This window comes from Rattus norvegicus, chromosome Y (genome assembly GCF_021556685.1).
Source record: "Rattus norvegicus strain SHRSP/BbbUtx chromosome Y, alternate assembly SHRSP_T2T, whole genome shotgun sequence".
NCBI lineage: Eukaryota > Metazoa > Chordata > Mammalia > Rodentia > Muridae > Rattus > Rattus norvegicus.
Window position 1 is genome coordinate 34,564,987 of NC_141555.1, and position 23,117 is coordinate 34,588,103.

Below are 23,117 nucleotides of genomic sequence, written 5' to 3' on the forward strand. Positions count from 1 at the left end.
TGAATTATACAGAGAAAAATTCTCATTTTATTTTAGTAAGATGTTAATAATTTTTTCTTGATTCTAATGAAATCTCTTAGCTATAAAATAATGTGAGGCACCAAAAATGTAAGAAAAGATGTTATACATCACCATTCCCCTTACACTATAAGTTGAATTATTATTAAATAAACCTATGTAAATACACTTTGAAGGCTTTTCTGTGATTAGCTAAAGGGCTTTTACATTGTGAATTAAGAATGTTGGATTTCAGGCCAATATTGAATTGTCATCACTAAGGTGTAGAAGCATATTAAGCATACAAAATAATATATAAAATTTTGCACAATAAAGAATGAGAACCTTTAATTGGTTTTCCTCTAATGTCAACACCTTCTTTTTGTTGGAGTGAAGATTGGATGATTTGAACTAATTTTATGAGAAATACAACCTGCTTTCAGAAGATAAGTAACAGAGAAAGATGAGGAAAAACATATGCTAAGGAACAATGAACTGGGATAGAGTATTCTATGTAATACATAGAACAATAAGTTTGACCCATCTGTTACTGGTAAGGTGGGGACTTCATTACGCATATCTATGTACTTAAAAATGTTTTCTTTTCCTTCTTAAGTTTGTATGGTTGCTATGAAAACTATGGGTTTTGTGTTAAGATCTTTGCATATTTAATGATAGTTTTGAAATATTAGTGTTATAATCAAAAGCCGTGCTTTGTACATACTTTTTAAGCAACAAAAAAGAGAAGTGTCTGCTTGGGTATTATGAAGAAAGTTACTATGTTAAACATGAATTAATTTTTCTGACATATACCTTCTCTTCATCTACCATGCTTGTTGATGGAACCTTAGTGCATAGGAATGAATAGTAACCATCTTAGTATAGTTTCAGGATTTTATTGTTTCTTGTTTGCCATGTGCCTTTCTATTAAAAGGCTCTCTTTTCTAAGTCTCTGAATTTAATTGGAGAGGTTTTCAATAACTTCTAGTCCGTTTTTAATTCATATAACCGGTCTTTGGTGTTGTTATTGAATTTTATGACAGTAACTTCTTAATGTTATTTTGAAGGTTATATATATATTTATATATATATATATGTATATATACATATATATATATATCTCCAAAACATTTTATAAAAATATTAAATTTTTAGTGTAAGTAAAACTTAGTGATGGACAATTTTATAAGCATTCTCTAAAGTATTGAATATTCTACAATTTTAATTTTTATTAAAACATTATAAATACCACATCCTTTATTAACCTTAATGTACACTGATCTAGTTAACATAACCACAAATTTTTATCTTTGAAATTTTTTTCTTAGTTTGTCAGTAATTAATCTTGACTTCTCTATCTGAGCTTTCTCATCATTATTCACAAAAAATCTATTGTTGTTTTATTGAGAATAGTAAGGAATGTTCATTGATATGTAGATACATAAGAATATGACAATATACGAAATGGCATTTCATTAAGCCCTAGGAAAACTAAACTATCATGGTTTCAGGAAAATAAATGTAACTAGAAAATATACCGAGTAAGGTAGCAAAGACTCAGAAAGGCAAATACCATGTGTTCTTTCTCATATAGATCATAGAATCTCCTTCTAATATACTTGTATATGTGAAGCTGTGGATGGCTTGAGTTTATTTAACTGATATAGGTCGCAGACATTAGAAAGTTGGTTTTTATACAGTGTGCTATGGAAGATATTGAACATGTGGGATATGGATGTAGATGTAAGAATAATGAAGAGAGACTAGTATAAGTGGTGAGGGACATAGGACAGGAAGGAACAAAGAACTGAAAAATCAAGGATGAGGTTGAATGTCAACAAGAATAAAATAAGACAACCTGTTACTTTATAGGTTAGGTTAAAATAAATATTAAAATTTAAAACTAATACCACTATGTTTAATTCTATATACATCATGTTTGAGGAAAAATGCCAGCAAGTGATATCAAAATGGAAATAATATATTTATCTTATTTGATCTTAGTCAAATTATCCATAATTATTTGGTAAAAACATCATTTGTCTGCCAAATTTATTGTACCACTTAAAAAATTGCCTGTGATATAATCAAACTTTATGATAGTAGACAATTTTATTATTAGGTCAACTTTTAAAATCTGTGATTTGATCTATGTTTTAAGTTTCTTTTTACTTAAATTTGTTCCTCCGGACATTCACACATATTAAATTATCATTTTCAAAGTTGAATACTACTATAAAAATATGATCCAGCAGGGTTTTTGAAATTGCTCAATTATAAGTAATATTACCCGTAAACTACAGGACATTCTCCACTAAGCTCATAGATACAAAGAAGATACACAAGAAGAATGCCCCAAGTGCATAGGATTGAGTCTCATGTAGAATGGGCATAACATTGTCTAGGAGGCCGATTGAGGGAAGGAACTAGATGGGAGATGGAAGGAAGAGGAGAATGGATCCTGTGTGGGAAGGGACAGGAGATATGATCCAATAGTCAGGAGAAGGAAAGGAAATCTTGAACTTTTAGAGATGAGGAGGTAGGGGAAATCTCCAGGAAGAGAAAGAGTCCAGGATAATGGAGGTACCCACGAATCAATGGGGGTTACCTAAGCTGTGACTTACATTGGTGATATGGAACATTTAGAGGCCAACTCCTGTAGCCCGGAAGGACACCAGTGGAGGGATAAAGACACAAATACAACTACAAAATTTCTAGGCAAAATTTTTCAAGCCTAAAAGAAATTCAGGACCGCATTCTAGGGTCTATGTTCTCCTTTGCTTTATTGATGTCTGTTAATTTTTGTATAAAATAAGGATTTGGGAGATTATCATTAGAAGTAGGTATACAATATTTATATTGTTATATTCACACTTTAGCTGGGCCCACTTTGTTGCAATATCATTGCAAAAAATAAAATTGGAAAGCAATATTTTTGAGTACACATTCAGGAATATATATATAAAGTCCTCTTTCAAAGAATGTACACTAAGAAAATGTAATACAAAATTCCTTCAATTAAACGTCTGGAGGAAAATATTGGACTTTGGGAAACCGAGACAAACTAGGAGCTTGACCTGTATGTCTCAGGAATGGACGTGGAAGTGGAATTATTATCCTAAATAATCTCCTCCACACCATGTTCCTAGATCTTTTTTACCCATGCCAAGCCCCTGACCAACATTCTCTATTCTGAACATGTAAGTACTAATGAAGCAAAGAGAAGTCTCTAGCTTTACAGATATATAGTATGTAAAGTTTTCCAGTATGTCACAGGAGACACTATTGGAAAGGCACCCTCAAATCTTGTCCGTGGGAAAGTTCAGTGAGTCTTGGGTAGGGAATGAGTGGGTTCTCTGAATAAATAGCCTTGATCTGAGCCTTCCACACATTGGAATCATGAGCTGCGATCTTCTCAGAATCATCTGGACTTCCCTGCTTGATATGGTTCTTGTAAGTAAGAGAGTTTATATAATCAATTTATTCATTACAAATGCCAGTTGTTGGGAAGGGCACAGTTGTTCTTCTCAGAGCTTGTGGCTTTTACTCTTTTTGCCCTGAAGAAAAGGTCCAAAGAAACAAAGGAAAGACAAGTATTATCTCCTCAGCTCAGTGTAAATGCCTCCGTGCTTTGGATTCCTATTGTGCAATTTGTTTATGACACTGATTTCTGAAAGAGAAGAGCTTCTAGTTAAGACATCATCATCTCAGTCTTTCCACTAGTATTACTCTGAATACCATTCCCTGACAGTGACTCTTTAGATTTCTGACTCAATAGGTTTGATTAGCTGGCAGATTTCTTTTCTTTTTTTCATTTTTTTAATTTCTTATAAAATTATATTGCTTTTTTAATTGGATATTTCTACATTTGCATTTCAAATGTTATTTCCTTTCCCAGTTTCTTTTCCATAATTTCCCTATCCAATTCTGCTCCCCTTCTTCTATAACCCACCTTACTGCTCCCTGACATTGCCTTGAACTTGGAGTCAAACCCAATGGCTTCTCCTTCCATTGGTGACCCCAAGACCATCCTTTGTCACATATGCAGTTGGAGCCATAGTTCTGTCCATGTACAGTCTTTGAATATTGGTTTAGTACCAGAAATCTCTGTTTTTTTTTTTTTTTTTTGATTTTTTTTTGCATTGTTGTTATTATGGTGTTGAAAGTACCTTTAGCTCTTCTAATCCTTTCTCAAATCCTACCAACAAGATGTCCATTTTCAGTTCACTGGCAGCATAGACTCCTTAGCTTCATCACTCTTATCTACATTTGATTTCGGAGAGAGAGAGAGAGAGAGAGAGAGAGAGAGAGAGAGAGAGAGAGAGACAGAGACAGAGACAGAGACAGAGAGTGTGTGTATGTGTGTGTGTGTCTGTGTTTGTGTTTGTGTGTGTAGAGCTAAACAATGAATTCTCAACTGAGGAATATCAACATCCTTAGCCATCAGGTAAATGGAAATGAAAAACAAAATCCTGAGTTTCCATAGCACAGCAATCAGAATGACTAGGATATAATTGGTCCCTTGTACAGCTATGGTGTTTGGTGGATTTTTAACAAGTATTCTGCGCAACTAAGTTAAGAATTTAGAATCCACAAATGACGAAGCCATATAGACTCCATTCTATTCTTATGAACCTACTGAAGTAGAAGATTCACTTGACTTCAAGCCACTCCTCTCCCAGTCCATGTAATGAACTTTATGTTTGGACTGAATAAAGAATCATGGTAAAACATCCAAAACCCTCAAGTCTGGCCATGGAAACACTGGAAGGTAGATATTAGAGAACTGCTATCTAATGCTACCGCAGAACCACATTATAGTCTATGTTGTCCTTTGCTTTACTAATGTGTGGTAATTTTTGGATAAAATAAGGATTTGGGAGTTTGTCATTTAAGTAGATACAGAATATATACACTGTTATATTCACTTTAGTACTGGGCCCCCTTTTTTTCAAAATCAGAGCAAAAAAATGGAATAGGATAATAGAACATTTGAGTACACATTCAGCAATATATATAAAGTCCACTATCAAGGAATGTACACTAAGAAAATGTAATAAAATATTCACTCAATTAAAGATCTGTAGGGAAAATACTGGCTATTAGAAAAGAAAGATATCTGAGGAAATTGAATTATAGGCCAGAGGAATGGAACTGGGAATAAAATTATTATCCAGTAGAATCTCCTGCACTCCATATTCCTAGATCTTAGGGACCCATGCCAAGCCCCTGACTAACCTTCTCCATTCCCAGCATGTAACCACTAGTGAAGCAGAGATAAGTCTCTAGCTTAAGAGAGATGGAGTACGTAAAGCTTTCCACTGTGTCACAGGAGACATACCTGGAAAGGACACCCTCGAATCTGGTAAATGTAAGGAAAGCTGTTTAGCAGGTAGGAGATGGCAGTTCTCAGTGACATCATAAATAGGACCTCCATGAAAAATCTGTTGTAACTAGGAGAGCCCTAGCTTCTTCTGTGATGTAACAATTATTGTCCTGACAGGAACTGACTCTCACATATTACCTCATTACCTCTCTGGTTTGCTAATTTGCCACTAATTCAGAGTAAACAGCCATTTGGGAGTGAGAACAAACAGGATGAGGAGATCAGAGATGTGAGGAAGGAACCTGGCCTTCTGTCTTTGTATGAAAAAAATGAAGAAATAAGTGGTATTTTGAAAAGTTCAGAGAGCCCTTGGAAGGGTTGGAGTGGTATCGCTGAAGAGATAGACTTGATCTGAGACTTACACATATGAGAATCAAGAGGTGGAAGCGTCACAGAAGCATCTGGAATTCCCTGTTCTTATGGTTCCTGAATGTCAAAGGGTTTATATCATTCATTACTTAATTGCAAAGAATAGATTTTGAGAGGGCACAGTTGTTTTTCTGAGAGCTATGGCCTTTATTCTTTTTGCCCAGAAGAAAAAGGTCTTAAGGAAGGAGGTAAAGACAAGTATTGGGTACTTAGCTCAGAGTAAACTCCTCCAAGCTTTGGATACCTATAGTGCATTTTGTGTCTGACACAGATATTTCGGAGAAAGAAGTGCTTCTAGTTGAGACTTCATCATCTTTGTCTTTCCACTAGTATTACTCTGAATACCAATTTAGAGATCTGAGTAAATAAGTGTGATTAGTTGGCAGTTTTCTTTACTTTTAAATCTTTCTTTTTTAAATTTTTATCAAATTATAGTGTTTTTAAACTGGATGAGTCTATATTTACATTTAAAATATTATGTCCTTTCTCAATTTCCTGCCCATAAGATCACTACCTGTTCACAATCCCTTCTTCTCTAACCATAATTCTGCCCCTTGAAATTCCCTTGAACTGGGAGACAAACCTAGGTAGGACCAAGGCTTCTCCTTCCATTGGTGCCCATACTCTGCCACATATGTATTTGGAGCCATAGTTCTATGTTCATTGTTTGAATATTGGTCTAGTACAAGAAAGCACTGGGTCATTGACAATATTGTTCTTTTGGAGTTAACAACACCTTCAACTATTGTAATACTGTCTCAAAAACTACCAACAAGATGTCTGTTTTCAGTTCACTGGTTTGCCACTAACATTCACTTCTGTATTTGACATGCTCTAAATGTGTCTCTCAGGAATTATCTATATCCAGTTCCTGGTAGAATGCACTTCTTAGCTTCATAAATCTTATCTAGTTTTGGTGGCTGATTTCATATATATATATATATATATATATATATATATATATATATATATATATATATATATATACATATGAAATATATATGATATATATGTATATACTTTTGTTGGCTCCAACAGTTATGAAGTTAGGGGGAATTTTAAAATGGATTCAGTGCAACTAGGTCAAGAATGTAGAGTCCACAAATTGCATTGGCAAATAGATTCCCTCCTGTCTTTATGAAACTATTGAAGTGGGGGTTTCCCTGGTCCTGAAGCCATTCTTATCAATTCCCATCCTTCTCTATCTTATGTTTGGCCTCAAGAAATATTCATGGTAAAACATTCAAAAATCTCAAATCTAACCCAGAGACACTGGAACAGAGATATTGAAGAACCGAGATCGAAAGGGACCTGAGAACCAAATTCTGTACTCCATGTGGTCCTATGCGTTACTGATATGTGGAAATTTTTGGATGAAATAGGAATTTGGAGTTTACCACTTGAAGTAGATACACACAATTTACACTGTTATTATCACTCTAGAGCTGGGTGCCTTTGTTGCGAAAATCATTGCAGAAAATAGAAGTGGAAAAGAGAATTTTTGAGTACACATTCAGGAATATGAATAAAGTCACCTATCAAGGAATATACAATAAAAATTGAAATGCACATGCATTCAAATAAATGTCTGTAGGGAAAATACTGGCCTTTGGGGAACAGAGAAAACGAAGAAAATTGAACTGTGTGCCACAGGAATGAACCTGAGAATGAAAATATTATCTGGAAGAATCTTCTACACACCTGTTCCTAAATCTCATCGACCCATGCCAAGACCCTGACTAACTTTGTCCTTTCAGAGCATGTTACCATTAAAGAAGCAAAGAGAAGTCACTAGCTTTAGAGAGATGGAGTATGTAAACATTTCCACTATGTTACAGAAGACATACATGGAAAGGGCACCCTCAAATCTAGTCAATGTAAGAAAAATTCTTTAGCAGATAGGCCATGGCAGGTCTTAGAGACATCATCATTAGTTCATTCATGAAAAATCTCTGGTATCCTGGAGAGCCAAAACTTCTTCTGTGATGTCACAAGTTTTGCTGTGACTGCAACTGATCTTCAGATGTTCCTTCATTACCTCTAGGGTTTACTAATTGTCCTCTATTTCAGAGTAAACAGTCATTTGGGAGTGAGAAAAAAGAAGATGAAGAGATATGAGAAGGGGATTAAGTTGGCTTTTTGTCTTTGTATGAAAAAAAAGAAAGATCTATGTGGTCCTTGGAAAGCTCAGTGAGTCCAAGATAGGAGTTGTGTGGGATCGCTAAAGAGATAGTCTTTATCTGAACCTTCCACATATGAGAATCATGAGCTGCGAGTCTCTCAGAAGCATCTCAACTTCCCTCTTCTTATGGTTCCTAAAATTCAGAGAGTTTATATCATTCATTTCTTTATTACAAAATCCAAGTGTTGTGAAGAGCACAATTGATTCCCTGAGCTCCTGACCTTTACTGTTTTTCTCAAGAAGACAGGAACTAACGAAGAAGGGAAGTACAAATATTGTGTTGCTATCTCGGAGTAAACACCATGCTTTGGACACCTATAGTGATTTTTTTGTCTGACACTAATATTACGGACACAGAATTGCTTCTAGTTGAGATTTCATCATCTCAGTCTTTCCACTAGTATTACTCGACCACATCAGATTTACGAGTAAATATGTGTGATTACTTGGCAACTTTTACTGTCTTTTACATCTTACTTTTTTATTTTTTAGCAAATTATATTGTTTTTTTTAAACTGGATGTTTCTATATTTAAATTTCCAATATTATTTCCTTTCCCTGTTTCCTGCATTTAAGATCCCTACACATTCCCATTTCCTTCTTCTCTAACCAGCCTTTCTCCTGAATGACATTCCCTTGAAGTGAAAGATGTACAAGGGAGGACAAAGGCTTCTCTTTCCTATGTTGCCCAAAAATTCCATCCATTGCCACATATGCATTTGGAGCCATTCCTCAGTCCATGTACTTTCTTTCTATATTGGTATAGTATGAGAAAGCCCTGGTTCATTGGCATTGTTGTACTTAAAATGTTATACAATGGTTTTAATTCATAATTAGGTAATTTTAAATGACATCTGACCCAATTAATATCTCCTAGTAATTTTTCAAATTTTCAAAATCATTAAGAGTCTTAAGATTATCTTTCCTCAATTCAACCTTCTGGGGGATAATGTTATAAGGACTTAGTTTGCTCTTAAATAATTTACAAAATTGCCCTTTCGTACCTTTTCTGGGGCAGTAATCAAATCCCCTACCTTCTAGCAATTTAAATAAATTTCCATATACTAAATCTAAAATCTCTTCATTCTTTGCAGTTAAAAGGATATCATCTGTAAAATGGGGTGCAGGAAACTTCTGTCTTATTGGGGCAATGGCATTGCCCACAACTGTTGACACATAGAAGGCTATTGGCCATACCTTTTGGTAAAACTACCCATTTACAGGAAGAAATTGAAATACAATATTCATTCAATTTAAAGTTGTAGAGAAAATACTTGCCTTCGGGAAAGAAAGAAAACACAGAAAATTGAACTTTATGTCACAGGAATGAACTTGGGAATAAAAATATTATCTAGAAGTATGTCATACACTCCATGTTCCTAAATTTTTTCTACCCATGCTAAGCTCCTGGCTAACTTTCTACATTCAGAGCATGTAATGACTAGTTAAGCAGAGAGAAGTCTCTACTTTAGAGTGATGTAGTACATACAGGTTTCAACAGTGTTTCCGGAGATATACCTGGTAAGGACACTCTAGAATCTGGTCAATGTAAGGAAAAGTGTTCAGCATGTAGACCACAGTAGTTCTCAGTGACATTATCATTAGGACCTCCCTGAAAACTCTCTTACAACCTGGTGAGTCCTAGCTCCTTCTGTTGTAGTTACTGCAACTGCCTCTCAGATTTTCCTTCAATAACTCTAAGGTTTACTAATGGGCCTAATTCAGAGACAACTTTGGAGTGAGAAAAAAGAGGATGAAGGATATGAGATGGGGAGAAGGAAGCTGGCCTTCTGTCTTGGTATAAAAACAAGGAAGAAATATTTGGTGCTTGGGAAAGCTTAGTGTGTCCTTGTTAGGTGTTGAGGCGTATCTCTGAAGAGATAGCCTTTAACTTCGCCTTCCACATAAGGGAATCAGGAGCCAGGAGCCTCTCAGGAGCATCTGAACTTCCCTGTTCTTTTGCTTTCTGGAAGTCAGAGAGTTTATATCATTCATTTCTTTATTCCAAAAGTCAAGTGTTTTGAATGGCACAGTTGTATCCCTGACAGGTCATGGACTTTATACTTTTTGTCAGAAAGAGAAAGTTACTAAGGAAGATGGGATGGAGAAGTATTATGTCCTCAGCTCAGAGTAAACTCTTCAATGTTTTGGGTACCTATAGTGCAGTTTCTGTCTGATACGTCTATCTGGGAGAGAGAAGTGCTCTAGTTCAGATTTCATCATCTTAGTCTTTCCACTAGTATTACTCTGACTATCATTGTAGATTTCCAAGTCAATAGGTATGATTAGTTGGCAATTATCTTTTCTTTAATATCTTTCATTTTTAGCAAATATTATTGCTTTTTTTAACTGGATGTTTCTATATTTACATTTAAAATGTTATTTCCTTTCCCAGTTTCCTGCCCATAAGATCCCTAACTGGTCCCCCTCCTCTTCTATAACCCTCCATACTACCCCTTGACATTCCTTTGAACTTGGAGTCAAACCTAGGGAGGACCAATGACTTCTCCTTCCATTGTGCTCACCAAGTCCATCCTCTTCCACATAGGCAGTTGAAGCCATAGCTCTGTCCATGTACATTCTTTGAATATTGTTCTAGTATCAGAAAGCTCCGGTTCATTGGCATTGTTGTTCTTATAGTGTTAAAGCCCCTTCAGCTCTTGTAATCTTTCCTCAAAATCTACAAACAAGAAGTCCATTTCCACTTTACTGGTTTGCCACTAGCATTCACTTCTGTATTTGTATAATCTAGCTGTGTCTCTCAGGAAATATTTATATCTGACAGAATGCACTTCTTACCTTCATAAATCTTGTGCAGTTTCAGAAGCTGATGTATATATATGTACTTTTGGTGGCTCCTGAAGCTATAATTTTAGCTGGAATTTTAACATGAATTCTGTGCATCTAGGTCAAGACTGTAGAATTCACAAATGGCAACACCAAGTAGACCCCATCCTGTTCTTTTGAAACTACTGATATTGAGGTTTCACTGGTCCTCAAGTCATTCCACTCGCTGCCCAGCCTCCTATATCTTATGTTTGGCCTTAATAAAAATCATGGTAAAATATCCAAAACCCTCATGTATGGCAATGAAACACAGGAAGGCAGATATTGCAGAAATAATATCAAGTGGGAATAGAGAAACAAATTATATAGTCAATGTGGTACTTTCCTTTATTAATGTCTGGTAATTTTTGAATAAAATAAGGATTTGGTAGTGTGTCATTTGAAGTATGTACACAGTATTTACACTGTTATGCTTACACTGTAGATGGGCCCCCTTTGTTGCCAAAATCATTGCAGAAAATGGAATTGGAAAAAAGAATTTGAGTACACATTCAGGAATATTATAAAGTCCTCTATCATAGAATGTACAATAAGAAAATATAATGTAATATTCATTCCATTAAAGGAGTATAGGGAAAATCGTAGTGTTTGGGAAACATATTTCTGAAAAAATTGAACTATAGGCCATAGGAATGGATCTGGGAATAAAAGTATTATCCAGATTAATCTCCTCCACGCTAGGTTCCTAAATTTTTTCTACCCATGCCAAGCCCCTAACTATCTTTCTCCATTCAGAGCATGTAATCAATAATGAAGCCAAGAGAATTCCTTCGCTTTAGAGAGATATAGTAGGTAAAGTTTTCCACTCTGTAAAGTGCACCCTTTTATCTAGTCAATGTTAGTAAAGCAGTTCAGCATGTAGTCCATGGCAATTCTCAGTGATATCATCATTAGTCCCTCCTTGAAAAAACTCTTGCGTCCTGGAGAGCCCTAGCATCATCTGTGATGTCATAAGTATTGTCATGTCTTGAACTGCACCTCGGATATTCCTTCAGTACCTCTAGGATTTACCAATTAGCCTTCTATTCAGAGTAAACAGCCATTTGTGAGGAAGAACAAAGAGGATGAAGATATCAGAGATGGGGAGAAGGAAGCTGGCCTTCTGTCTTGGCATGAAAAAAAAAGAAAAAAATATGTGGATCTTGGGAAAACATCCTGGGAAGATAGCTTTAGTTATTTTGTTCTATGGGTTCACCAAGCTCATGGAGAAGTTGCTGAACATCCTAAAGACATTTTGGCAGATGGTAAAGTTTCTAGATACACCTTATTAAATTTGATGGTCCTGGGGACTGTATGACTGATTGTAAATGTTTCCCAGAATGAGTGCTAGAGCCAGATTGATGTTTAGATGCTTTAGAAGACATGAAATTTTTCTGATATACTTGGGCTAATGGAACAAGTTCTAAATGATTTTTTTTTCGATGTGGAGTTTCCCTCAGACCTTTGTAAATATAAAAAAAAAGTTTTGTATATTTGAAATCTAATTTGCACAATGACAAATCACTTTGAGCATGGAGAACACTTTCTGGAGCACTAGAGAGTGGTGATGAAATTCCCTGAAACCCTAGGGCAGATGGTGAACATGCCTTTTCGGTTGAAGGAGGTGTTACTTGAGCATCTTGGGACAATATGGAATGTCCAGCATGCCCTTGTAAGGATTGGCACATTTCCACAATACCTTCGTCATTTTTGGAAAATTCCACGTCCCTTTGTACAGAAGTAGAAGGTGTGGGACTCACCTGAGGAGTAATTGTAGCTTTTGGTGTCTCTTGGGCAGCAGAAGATGGCACAAGATCCCTTTTGGCCGAAGGGGGAAGGTTGAAACTGGCTTCCTTAGAGGAGAAATTTCTAAAGACTCCATCAGAATGATCAAAACTTAACACTTTGTTTCTAGAAACTGGGTGACTGTGGTCCACTCTGGTAGAGGGAGAATGTCAACTATTTCTCCCCAGAGTGGACATGTGAAATAAATCTACTTGGGTAGATGGGGATAGTTGTAAAGCATGCTGTTCAGATGCAGTAGATCCTAAGACATCCTTCTCAGATGAGGAAGGTCTTAATGTATCGTGTATATTTGTGGAAATCCTGACTGTGATGTCAGAATGGGGGGAAGGTATTAGAGCTGACTATGAAGATGTCACCTCTCCAAGAGCAACATGGTCATATGTGAGAGGTCTGAGAGCCTCATGAGCAGATAAGGATGTTTCTAGACAGCATTGTGTAATTGTGGAAGTTCCAAGAAAAATTTCTTCTGCTGAAAAAATGGAAAGAGAATTTCGTATTGAAGAATTGAAGTGTCATGTTCCGTAGCCTGCTTGATAGGCAAAACAGGGTCCAAGGCCCCTTCAGAAGATAAGGTAAAATCCATATCCTGTGAGGTATTTGGCAGATTTTCTGGGCCCGCTTGTGGGTATAAAGAAGGACTGGAACCGCATTGTGCATGTTTGGAAGGGTGTGGAACATCTTCTGTAGTTGGGGAAGATGGCTGATCTTGAGATTAAGAAGTTCCTATAGCCAACTGTGAAGTTTGCGGAGGTCATATCCATTCTTTTGCACAAATGGAATCCAAGTAATCCCTTTCCTCAGATGTCGAGGATGCTACAGACACTGGTGTTTGCATATCATGTTCCCCTACTCCTCGTTCATGTATGGTTGCATCCATAACCTTCTCTACAGATGGAAAATGTCCTAGAACATCTTTTGTACATGTGTCACATCTACAAGCTATTTCTACATATGTGGCTGTTGGTAGATCTCCTTTTGTAGATGTTATCCCACAGTCTATTTATGAGATAGAGTACTACTCAGAGAATCCTGCTCAGTTTTGGGAAATTCTAGCATCTCTGATGTATGTGTGGAAAATTTTGGAGTCCCTCTTTTCAGGACAGAATGACCTAGAGTCCCCTGGGGAGGAAGGGTATGTTTTATCTTCTCTGTACATTGTATCAATATGATGTCTGGATGGCTCATTGAGTGTGTGTTCTGATAACCTTGTCTCTTTTGGGCCTCATGACAAGTCAGGAGGGTCCTCTTTGGTGGTAGAGAATATTTGAATAATTCTCTGTTGTATAAGGGACATTGGAAGTACTGGTGGAGATAGTGAGGGTACTAGGTCATATTTTTTATGTTCAGAAGGCACAAGAGTTCCTTGGGTGGACTCAGAATTTTCTAACACATCTTGTGTGGGTGTGGACTCTGAAGTGCCCCTTCTGAAACTGGCAATCGTTCTTGATCTAATGGTGTACAAGCAGAAAGTTTTTTCTCTGCTTGTGCTGTTATGTGTGTTATGAGGTTCACTTGGGGATTTGTGACTGTATTTTGTTCCCGTTGGATCATAAGTGATGATTTAAGCCCATTTTTAATAGTGGAGGACTTTGAAGTTCCACTTGGTTTAATAAGGAATTTCTGAAATCCCCTTTGTCAGCAGAATCAGTTTGCAACTCATTTTACCCGAAGCAGATTGCATAAGGCACTTGGGGGGAGATGTGGGACATCTTTGAGTGTCTTTGTGAGTGGACATAGCTCTCTGCCAAGATTTGGCAGTTGGCGAAGGTATTAAAGTCTCATGTTGAGAGGGGGCAGGACTTAATCCATTTGTGGAATATGGAAATCACTGAGATTACCTTTAAGAGAAGAAGATTTGCAGACCTCTTTGTTTGGTGGGGCCTGTTGTACCTCCCCTTGACCAGAGGCGTCTTCTCCAACACATCTGGTGGAGAATTGGAAAGATGGAGACAGGTAGGTTTGGGAATGAAAATTTGAAACTCCTTTGGAAACTCTGTGGGACAGAAGAGTGGGCAATACTGAGAACTCAGGGAAGGAGAGACTGCCACCTCCGCCCACCTGTTCCCACATCCCTAGCCCAAGAGGAAACTGCATAGTGCCTCTGGACACACACATATATATATATAGGAGCATTTAAGCTGCAGGAGACCTGCAGTCCAAACTGCACCTGGATCTGAACTGGTCCAAACAGCATCCTATACCCAAATCTCGTGTGGGGTGGGTCAGTCTGAGACAATCAGAGGGACGGAAACCCCTGAGAACTCTGCTCACATTCCTGACTTAAGAAAAAAAAACACATAGCTCCATCTGTGCCTCCTGTGCATATGGATATAGGAGTAGTAGGGGCTGGACGTTTCTGGTTGTGCCTCTCATAAAGAGCTGAAAGTCACCCCGATTGTACCGTATTGGCTCTAAACAAATAAGTTTCTGTGCCTTGGAAAGGGTTTAAAATATTTTCGTTAACTTTTGATATGATATTAGTTAGGACTTTGAGAAAAGGGGGCAGAAAGTCCCTAGAACATATGTTTTTAAAATTCTTTTGCTTTCTAGAGTCTAACTTCTTAAGTATTCCAAATGAATTTCCAAATTGCTCTTTCCACCTCTATTAAAGCAGTGAGTAGGAATTTTGATGGAGATTGCATTGAATGTGTACATTGCTTTTGGCAAAATGGTCATCTTTGTTATATTAATCCTGTCAATCCATGAGCATGGAAGCTGTTTCCATCTTCTGAGATCTTCCTCAATTTCTTTCTTCAGATACTTGAACTTCTTGTCATACATATCATTCACCTGCTTGGTTAATCTCACACCAAGATATTTTATATTATTTGGGACTCTTGTGAAGTGTGTGGGTTCATTATTTTCTTTCTCAGCCTGTTTATCCATGGAGGAGAGGATTGCTCCTGGTATGTTTGAGTTAATTTTATATCCTGACATTTTGCTGAAGTTATTCATCACGTTAAGAAGTTCCATGGTGGAACTTTTGGGTCACTTAAGTGTATACTATCCTATCATCTGCAAATAGTGATATTTTGATATCTTCCCTTCCAATTTGTATCCCTTTGACCTCCGTTTGTTGTCTGTTTTCTCTGGCTATGACATGGAGTCCTGTTTTGAATAAGTAGGGAGAGAGTGGACAGCCTTGTCTAGTCCTGATTTTAGTGAGATTGCTTCAAGTTGCTCTCTATTTAGTTTGGTATTTGCTAGCAGCTTGATGTACATTTCTTTTACTATGTTTAGAAATCGGCCTTCAATTCCTGATCTTTCTTTATTCTGAAGTTTCACGCCCACCTCGTCTGGCATGGAGACACAACAAGGTCGCATTCTTCTCTACAGCCTTTATGGCAGGACCACCTCTTTGTTGATACAGGGACCTTGATTGCCAAAAGCACTTGCCTTATATACACAACAGGCTGTGGTTATGCTAATTGTCCTTCAGTGATTGGTCGATCATGAATCATCCCACTATCACACCTGCTACTTTTCCTTCAGGGATTGGCGGCACATGAATTCCTCATTACCTTATTACCATCCCTTCGAACTGATGCAGGTGGAAAAACCGCTCATGTGCAGTATCTTTGATCACCACAGGAGGGCCCCGGATCACCTCATTATCCTACAGCCACCCTGGCAAGGGGAAAAGGCTGTGCATGTGCAATAAATCATTTACTACCAGACAGGACTGGATGTCGGCACCATTTATGTTTTACCTCAACGCTCCCTACACTGAAATGTTGTTGAATTTTGTCAAATGCTTTCTCAGCATCTAATGAAATGACCATGTGTCCTTATATTTGTGTTTGTTTAGATGTTGGATAACATTGATGGTTTTCTGTATATTAAAACATCCCTGTATCCCTGATCATGATGGATGATTGTTTTTTAGATTCGGTTCATAAGAATTATATTGAGTATTTTTGTGTCAATATTCATAAAGGGAATTGGTCTGATGTTCTCTTTCTTTTTTGGGTCTTTGTGTTTTTTAGGCAGTTGACATGATCTACCTATGTCTCTCAGGAAATATCTATGTCTGGTTGCTTGCAGAATTTACTTTTTAGCTACATCAATCTTATCTAGTTTTGGTGGCAGATATATATATATATATATATATATATATATATATATATATATATATATATATATACTTTTGATGGCTCCTACAGCTATGTGGTTAGGTGGAATTGTAACATGGATTCTGCACAACTAGTTCAAGAATATAAAGTACAGAAATGACAATGCCAAATAGAATCCCTCTTGTCTTATGAACCTATTGAAATTGAGGTTATACTGGTCCTCAAGCCATTCTTCTTTCTACCCATCTTCCGGTATCTTATGTTTGGGCTTCAGAGACAATCTTGGTAAAACATCCGACCCTCAAGTCTATTGAAGGGGACACAGGACGATAGATAGTGTAGTACTGATTCCAAAAAGGACTAAATAAGTGAATTCTATAGTCATTTTTTCCTTTGCTTTGATGAAAATGGAATTAGAAACAGAATTTTTGAGTACACATACAGGAATATTAATAAAGTCTCTTATCAAGGAATGTACAATGAGAAAGTGAAATACAATATTCATTCAATTAAGGTCTGTAGGCAAAATACTAGCCTTTGGGAAATAGAGAAAACCTGGGATATTGAACTGTAAGTCACAGGAATGAACCTGGGAATGAAATATTATCTGGGAGAGTCTTCTCCACTCTATGTTCCTAAATCTTTTCTAGCCATGCTAAGCACCTGACTAACTTTGTCCATTCAGAGCATGTAACCACTAATGAAGCAAAGAGAAGTCTCTACCTTTAGAGAGATATAGTATGTAAAGGTTTCCACTGTATCACAGGAGAAACTCCTGGAAATGTCACCCTCAAATCTGGTCAATGTAAGGGAAGCTGTTTAGTAGGTAGGCTATGGCAATTCTCAGTGACATCATCATTAGTCCTCCCTGAAAAATCTCTTGTATCCTGGAGAGCCCAAGCTTCTTCTGTGATGTCACAAGTGTTGTCATGACTGCAACTGCCTCTCAGATATTCCTTCAGTACCTCTAGGGTTTACTTATTGGCCTCTATTGCAGGGTAAACAGCCATTTGGGAGGAAGAACACAGAGGATGAAGTGATCAGATACGGGGAGTAGGAAGCTGGCCTTATGTCTTGGTATAAAAAAAAGAAGAAATATGTGGTCAATGGGAAAGCTCCTTGAGTCTTGTGTAGGGGTTGAGTAGGTTGACTAAAGAGATAACCTTTATCTTAGCTTTCCACATATGGGAATCAGGAGCATTTGGACTTTCCTGCTTGTTATTTTTCTTGGGAGTCAGATAGTTTTTGTATTTCATTTCTTTATCCCAAATGTCAGGTTTTGGTAGGGCACTCTATTTTTTCCAAGGAGCTCTTAGCTTTTATCCTTTTGCCAAGAAGGAAAAGGTCCTAAAGAAGAAAGGTAAGGCAAGTATTGTGTTCTCAGCAAAGAGTAAGCTCCTCCATGCATTGGATTCTATAGTCCATGCTCTCCTTTGCTTTAATGATGTCTTGTAATGTTTGGATAAAATAACTGATTGGGAGTTTATCATTTGAAGAAGGTACACAGTATTTACAATGGTATACTCACTCTATAGCTGTGCCCCCTTTGTTGACAAAATCATTGCAAAAAATTGAATTGGAAAACTGAATTTTTGAGTACACATTCAGGAATATGTATAACGTCCCCTCTCAAGGAATGCAGACAAAATAATTAATACAATATTTATTCAATTGAAGGTCTGTAGGGAAATTCTTGCCTTGGAGATACAGAGAAAACCTAGGAAATTCAAGTGTATGTCACAGGTTTGGACCTGGGAATAAAATTATTATCCAGAAGAATCTCTTCCACTCCATGTCCCTAGATCTTTTCTTCCAATGCCAAGCCCCTAACTAACTTTCTCCATTCAGAGAATGTAACCACAAATGAAACAATAGAAGTACTTAGCAGTGGAGAGAAGTAGTATGTAAAGGTTTCCACTGTGTCACAGGAGACACTCATGGAAAGGACACCCTCGAAATTGGTCAATGTAAGGAAAGCTGTTTAGCAGGTAGGCCATGGAAGTTCTCAGTGACATCATCATTAGGTCCTGCCAGAAATATTCTTGTATCCTGGAGAGCCCTAACTGGTTCTGTGATGTTTCTAGTGTTGTCCTGACAGCAACTGCCTCTCAGATATTCCTTCAGTACCTCTAGGGTTTACTAATCGGTCTCTAATTCAGAGTTAGCAGCCATTTGGGAGGGAGAAGAAAGAGGTCAAGAGAATAGAGATATGATGAGCTGGCCTTAAGTCTTGGCATAAAAGAAAAGAAAAAACTATGTGGTTCTTGGGAAAACACCCTGGGAAGATGGCTTTAGTTCTTTCGTTCTGTGGGTTAACCAAGCTCATGGAGAAGTTGATGAACATCCTAAAGACCTTTGGCAGATGGTAAATATTCTAGATACCCCTTTTTAGATTTTGATGGTCCTGGGGATACTATGGCTGATGGTAAATGTTTCCCAGGAAGAGTGCTAGAACCAGATTGATTTTTTGATGCTTTAGAAGACATGATATTTTTCTGATATAGTTGGGCTAATGGCAAAAGGTCTAAATGATTTTTTTTTCGATGTGGACTTTCCATCAGACCTTTCAAAATATAAAATGTTGTTTTTTATTTTGGAGTCTAATTTTCACAATGACAAATTACTTTGAGGATGGGAGAACACTTTCTGGAGCTCTAGAGAGGGGTGAAGAAATTCCCTGAAATCCTAGGGTAGACGGTGAACATGCCTTTTTGGTAGAAGGAGGGGGTACTTGAGCATCTTGGGACAATATGGTATATCCAGCATTCTCTTGTAAGGATTGGCAACTTTCCACAATTCCTTCATCATTTATGGAAAATTTCAAGGCCCTTTGGACAGATGGAGAATGTGTGGGACTCACCTGTGGAAGAATTGTAGCTTTTGGTGTCTCTTTGTCAGCAGAAGATGGCAAAGGATACTTTTTGGCAGAAGGGGTAAGGTTGAAACTCTCTTCCTTCGAGGAGAAATTTCTCAAGTCCATCAGAAGGGTCAAAACTTAACCCTTTGTTTCTAGAAACTGGATGCCTGTCGTCCATTTTGGTAGAGGGAGAATGTCGACTATTTCTCCCCAGAGTGGACATGTGAAATCTACTTGGGGAGATGGGGATAGTTGTAAAGCATGCTGTTCAGATGCAGTAGATCCTACGACTTCCTTCTCAGATGAGGAAGGTCTTAATGTACCATGTATATGTTTTGAAATCCTGACTGTGACATCAGAATGGGGGGTAGGTATTAGAGCTACCTCAGAAGATGTGACCTCTCTTAGAGCATCATGGACATATGTGAGAGGGCTGAGAGCCTCATGAGCAGATAAGGATGTTTCTAGATATTGTTTTGTAATTGAGGAAGTTCCAAAAAATTTTCTTCTGCTGGAGAAGTGGAAACAGACTTTTGTGTAGAAGTGTCAGGTTCCATAGCCTGCTTGATAGGCAAAACAGGATCCAAGGCCCCTTCAGAATATAAGGTAAAAATCCAAAGTCTTTGATGTATTTTGCAGATGTTATGGGACAGCTTGTGGGTATAAAGAAGGACTGGAAAACCTTTGTGCATATTTGGAAGAGTGTGTAGCATCTTCTGTATTTGGGGAAGATGGCCTGATCTTGAGGATATACGGATTTTCAAATAGCCCCCTGTGAATTTTGCAGAGGTCATATGCATTCTTTTGCACAAATTAAAACGAGGAATCCCTTTCCTCAATGTCAAGGATGGTACAGACACTGGTGTTTGCATATCATGTTCCCCCACTCCTCATTAACATATGGTTGGATCCATAACCTTCTCTAAGATGGAAAATGTCCTAGAACATGTTTTTTACTTGTGTCACATCCGCAAACCATTTCTAAAGATTTGGCTGTGGATAGATATCCTTTTGTGGATGTTTCTTGTCCTACAGTCTCTTTATGAGATAGAGTACTATTCAGAGAGTCCTGCTCAGTTTTGGGAAATTCTAGCATCTCTGATGTATATGTGGAAAATTTTGGAGCCTCTCCTTTCAGGACAGAATGACCTAGAGTTCTCTGAGGATGTAGGGGATGTTTTATCTTCTCTTTACGTCGTATAAATATGGACTGTTCATCTCTCATTGACTGTATATTGCGATAAACTTGGGTCGTTTTGGGCCTGATGACAAGTCAAGAGGGTCCTTTTCGGTGGTAGAGGATATTTGAATAATTTTCTGTATAGTGACAGTAGAAGTACTGGGGGAGATGTAGAGTACGCTAATGATATTTTTATGTACAGAATGCACAGGAGTCCCTTGGGTGGACTCAGAATTTTCTACCACATCTTCCTTGGGTATGGAACTCTCAAGAGCCCCTTCTGAAGCTGGCAATTGTACTTGATCTAAAGGTGTACATGCAGAAAATTTTGTCTCTGCTAGGGCTGGTATGTGTGTTGTGAGGTTCACTTGGGGCTTTGTGACTGTATTTTGGCCCCTTGTAACATAAGTGATGATTTAAGAACATTTTTAATAGTGGAGGACGTGTAAGGTCCTCTAGGTTTAATAGGGAAGTTCTGAAATGCCTTTTGTCAGCAGAGTCAGGTTTCAAACTCATTTTACCCAATGCAGATTGCATATCACACTTTGGTGCAGATGGGGGACACATTTGACTGTCTTTGTGATTGGACATAGCTCTCTGCCCTGCTTTGGCAGAAGGTGAAGGTATTAAAGTCTTGTGTTGAGAGGGGGCAGGACTTAATCCATTTGTGGAATATGAGAAATCACTGAGATTACCTTTAAGAGAAGAAGTTTAAAGCCCTCTTTGTATGATGGGGCCTGTTTTACCTCCCCTTGAACAGAGAGGTCTTCTGCAACACATTTGGAGGAGAAATGGAAAGACTGGAGACCTGTAGGATAGGGAATAAACATTTGAAACTCCTTTTGAAACACCGTGGGACAGAGTAGAGTGGGCAATACTGAGACCTCAGGGAAGGAGAGACTGACACTTCTGCCCACCTGTGCCCACATCCCTAGGCCAAGAAAAAACTGCATAGTGCCTCTGGACACATGAATATGGGAGCAGTTAAGCTGCAGGAGCCCTGTAGTCCAAACTGCACCTGGGTCTGAACTGGTCCAAACAGCATCCTACTACCAATTCTTATGTGGGGTGGGGAAGACTTAGTCTGTTTGAGAGGCAGAAACCCCTGAGAACTCTGCTCACATTCTGACTCAAAAAAAAAAAAAAAAAAAAAAACACCTAGCTCAATCTGGACATCCTGTGAATAGGGACCTAGGTGCAGTTGGGGAAAGACATTTCTCGTCGAGGCTCTCATAGAGAGCTGAAAGTCAGCCCGAGAAGCAACTTCAGTCCTCAGGCCAAAGGTCAATTCAAGTTTTTTGCTCTAAGTGACCTGACTGGGGTACTCAGGACAAGCAAAGTCACAACTTCTCTGGGACCAGGCCCTTCCAGTTCCTAACAGGCTCCTGAACCTTGCTTATCCCATCCCAGAGCTCCCTGCTCCTAGACTGTGGGAGAGAGAGATGATCACCCAGGAGTGTGGGAAAACTGAGCATACAAGGCACAGAGACTGCCATGTCTGCCCACCCATACTCTCATCTCTGGCCCAAGAAAAAACTGCATAGTGCCTCTGGACCCAAAAATATAGGAGGAGTAAAACTGCAGGAGCACCATGTTCCAGATTGTACTGGTCAAACAGCATCCTGCTCACAAATCCTGAGGTTGGGTGAACCTGACCATCAGAGAAGCGACACTCCTGGGAAAACAGAGGACACTATTCTCTGCCCAGATTCTTGACTAAAGAGGAAAACACCTTGTGCCTTCTGTGTCATCTCCCCACTCAGAAGGACATAGGAGAAGTATAGGAAGTTCCTTCTGGCTCCTGCCCAAAGGGAGAGATGAAAGCCAGTAGAAATGAGCAACTGGACGCATGAGAGCAGAATACTCTGTTCCCATGACTGGGGAAAAAAAAGTAAAACTGGTCTACAGCAGTCCTGACACATGAGCCTACAGGACGGTTAAGCCACTGTCAGAAAGAGCAAGACAAGCTAACTCCAGAGACAACCTGATGACTAGAGGCAAGAACAGGAACTCAAACAACAGAAATCAAGACAACTTGGGCTCATCAGAGCCCAAATCTCCCACCAGAGCAAACACTGGATAACCAAAGACACCAGAAAAACAAGATCTAGATTTAAGTTCACATTTTATTATGACGATGGAGGATGTTAAGAAGGTCATAAATAACTCCCTTAAGAAAATACAGCATAACAGAAAATACAGAAGTAAACAGGTAGAATCCCATAAAGAGGGAACACAAAGGTAACTTAAAGAACTACTTGAAAAAAAAAGTAAAAGGAAATGAATAAAACCATCCAGGAGTTAAAAATGGAAATAGAAACATTAAAGAAATCACAAAGGAAGCCAACCCTAGATTTGGAAACCCTAGGAAAGAGACCAAGAGTCATAGATGTGAGAATCACCAACAGGATAAAAGAGATAGAAGACATAATCTAATGAGC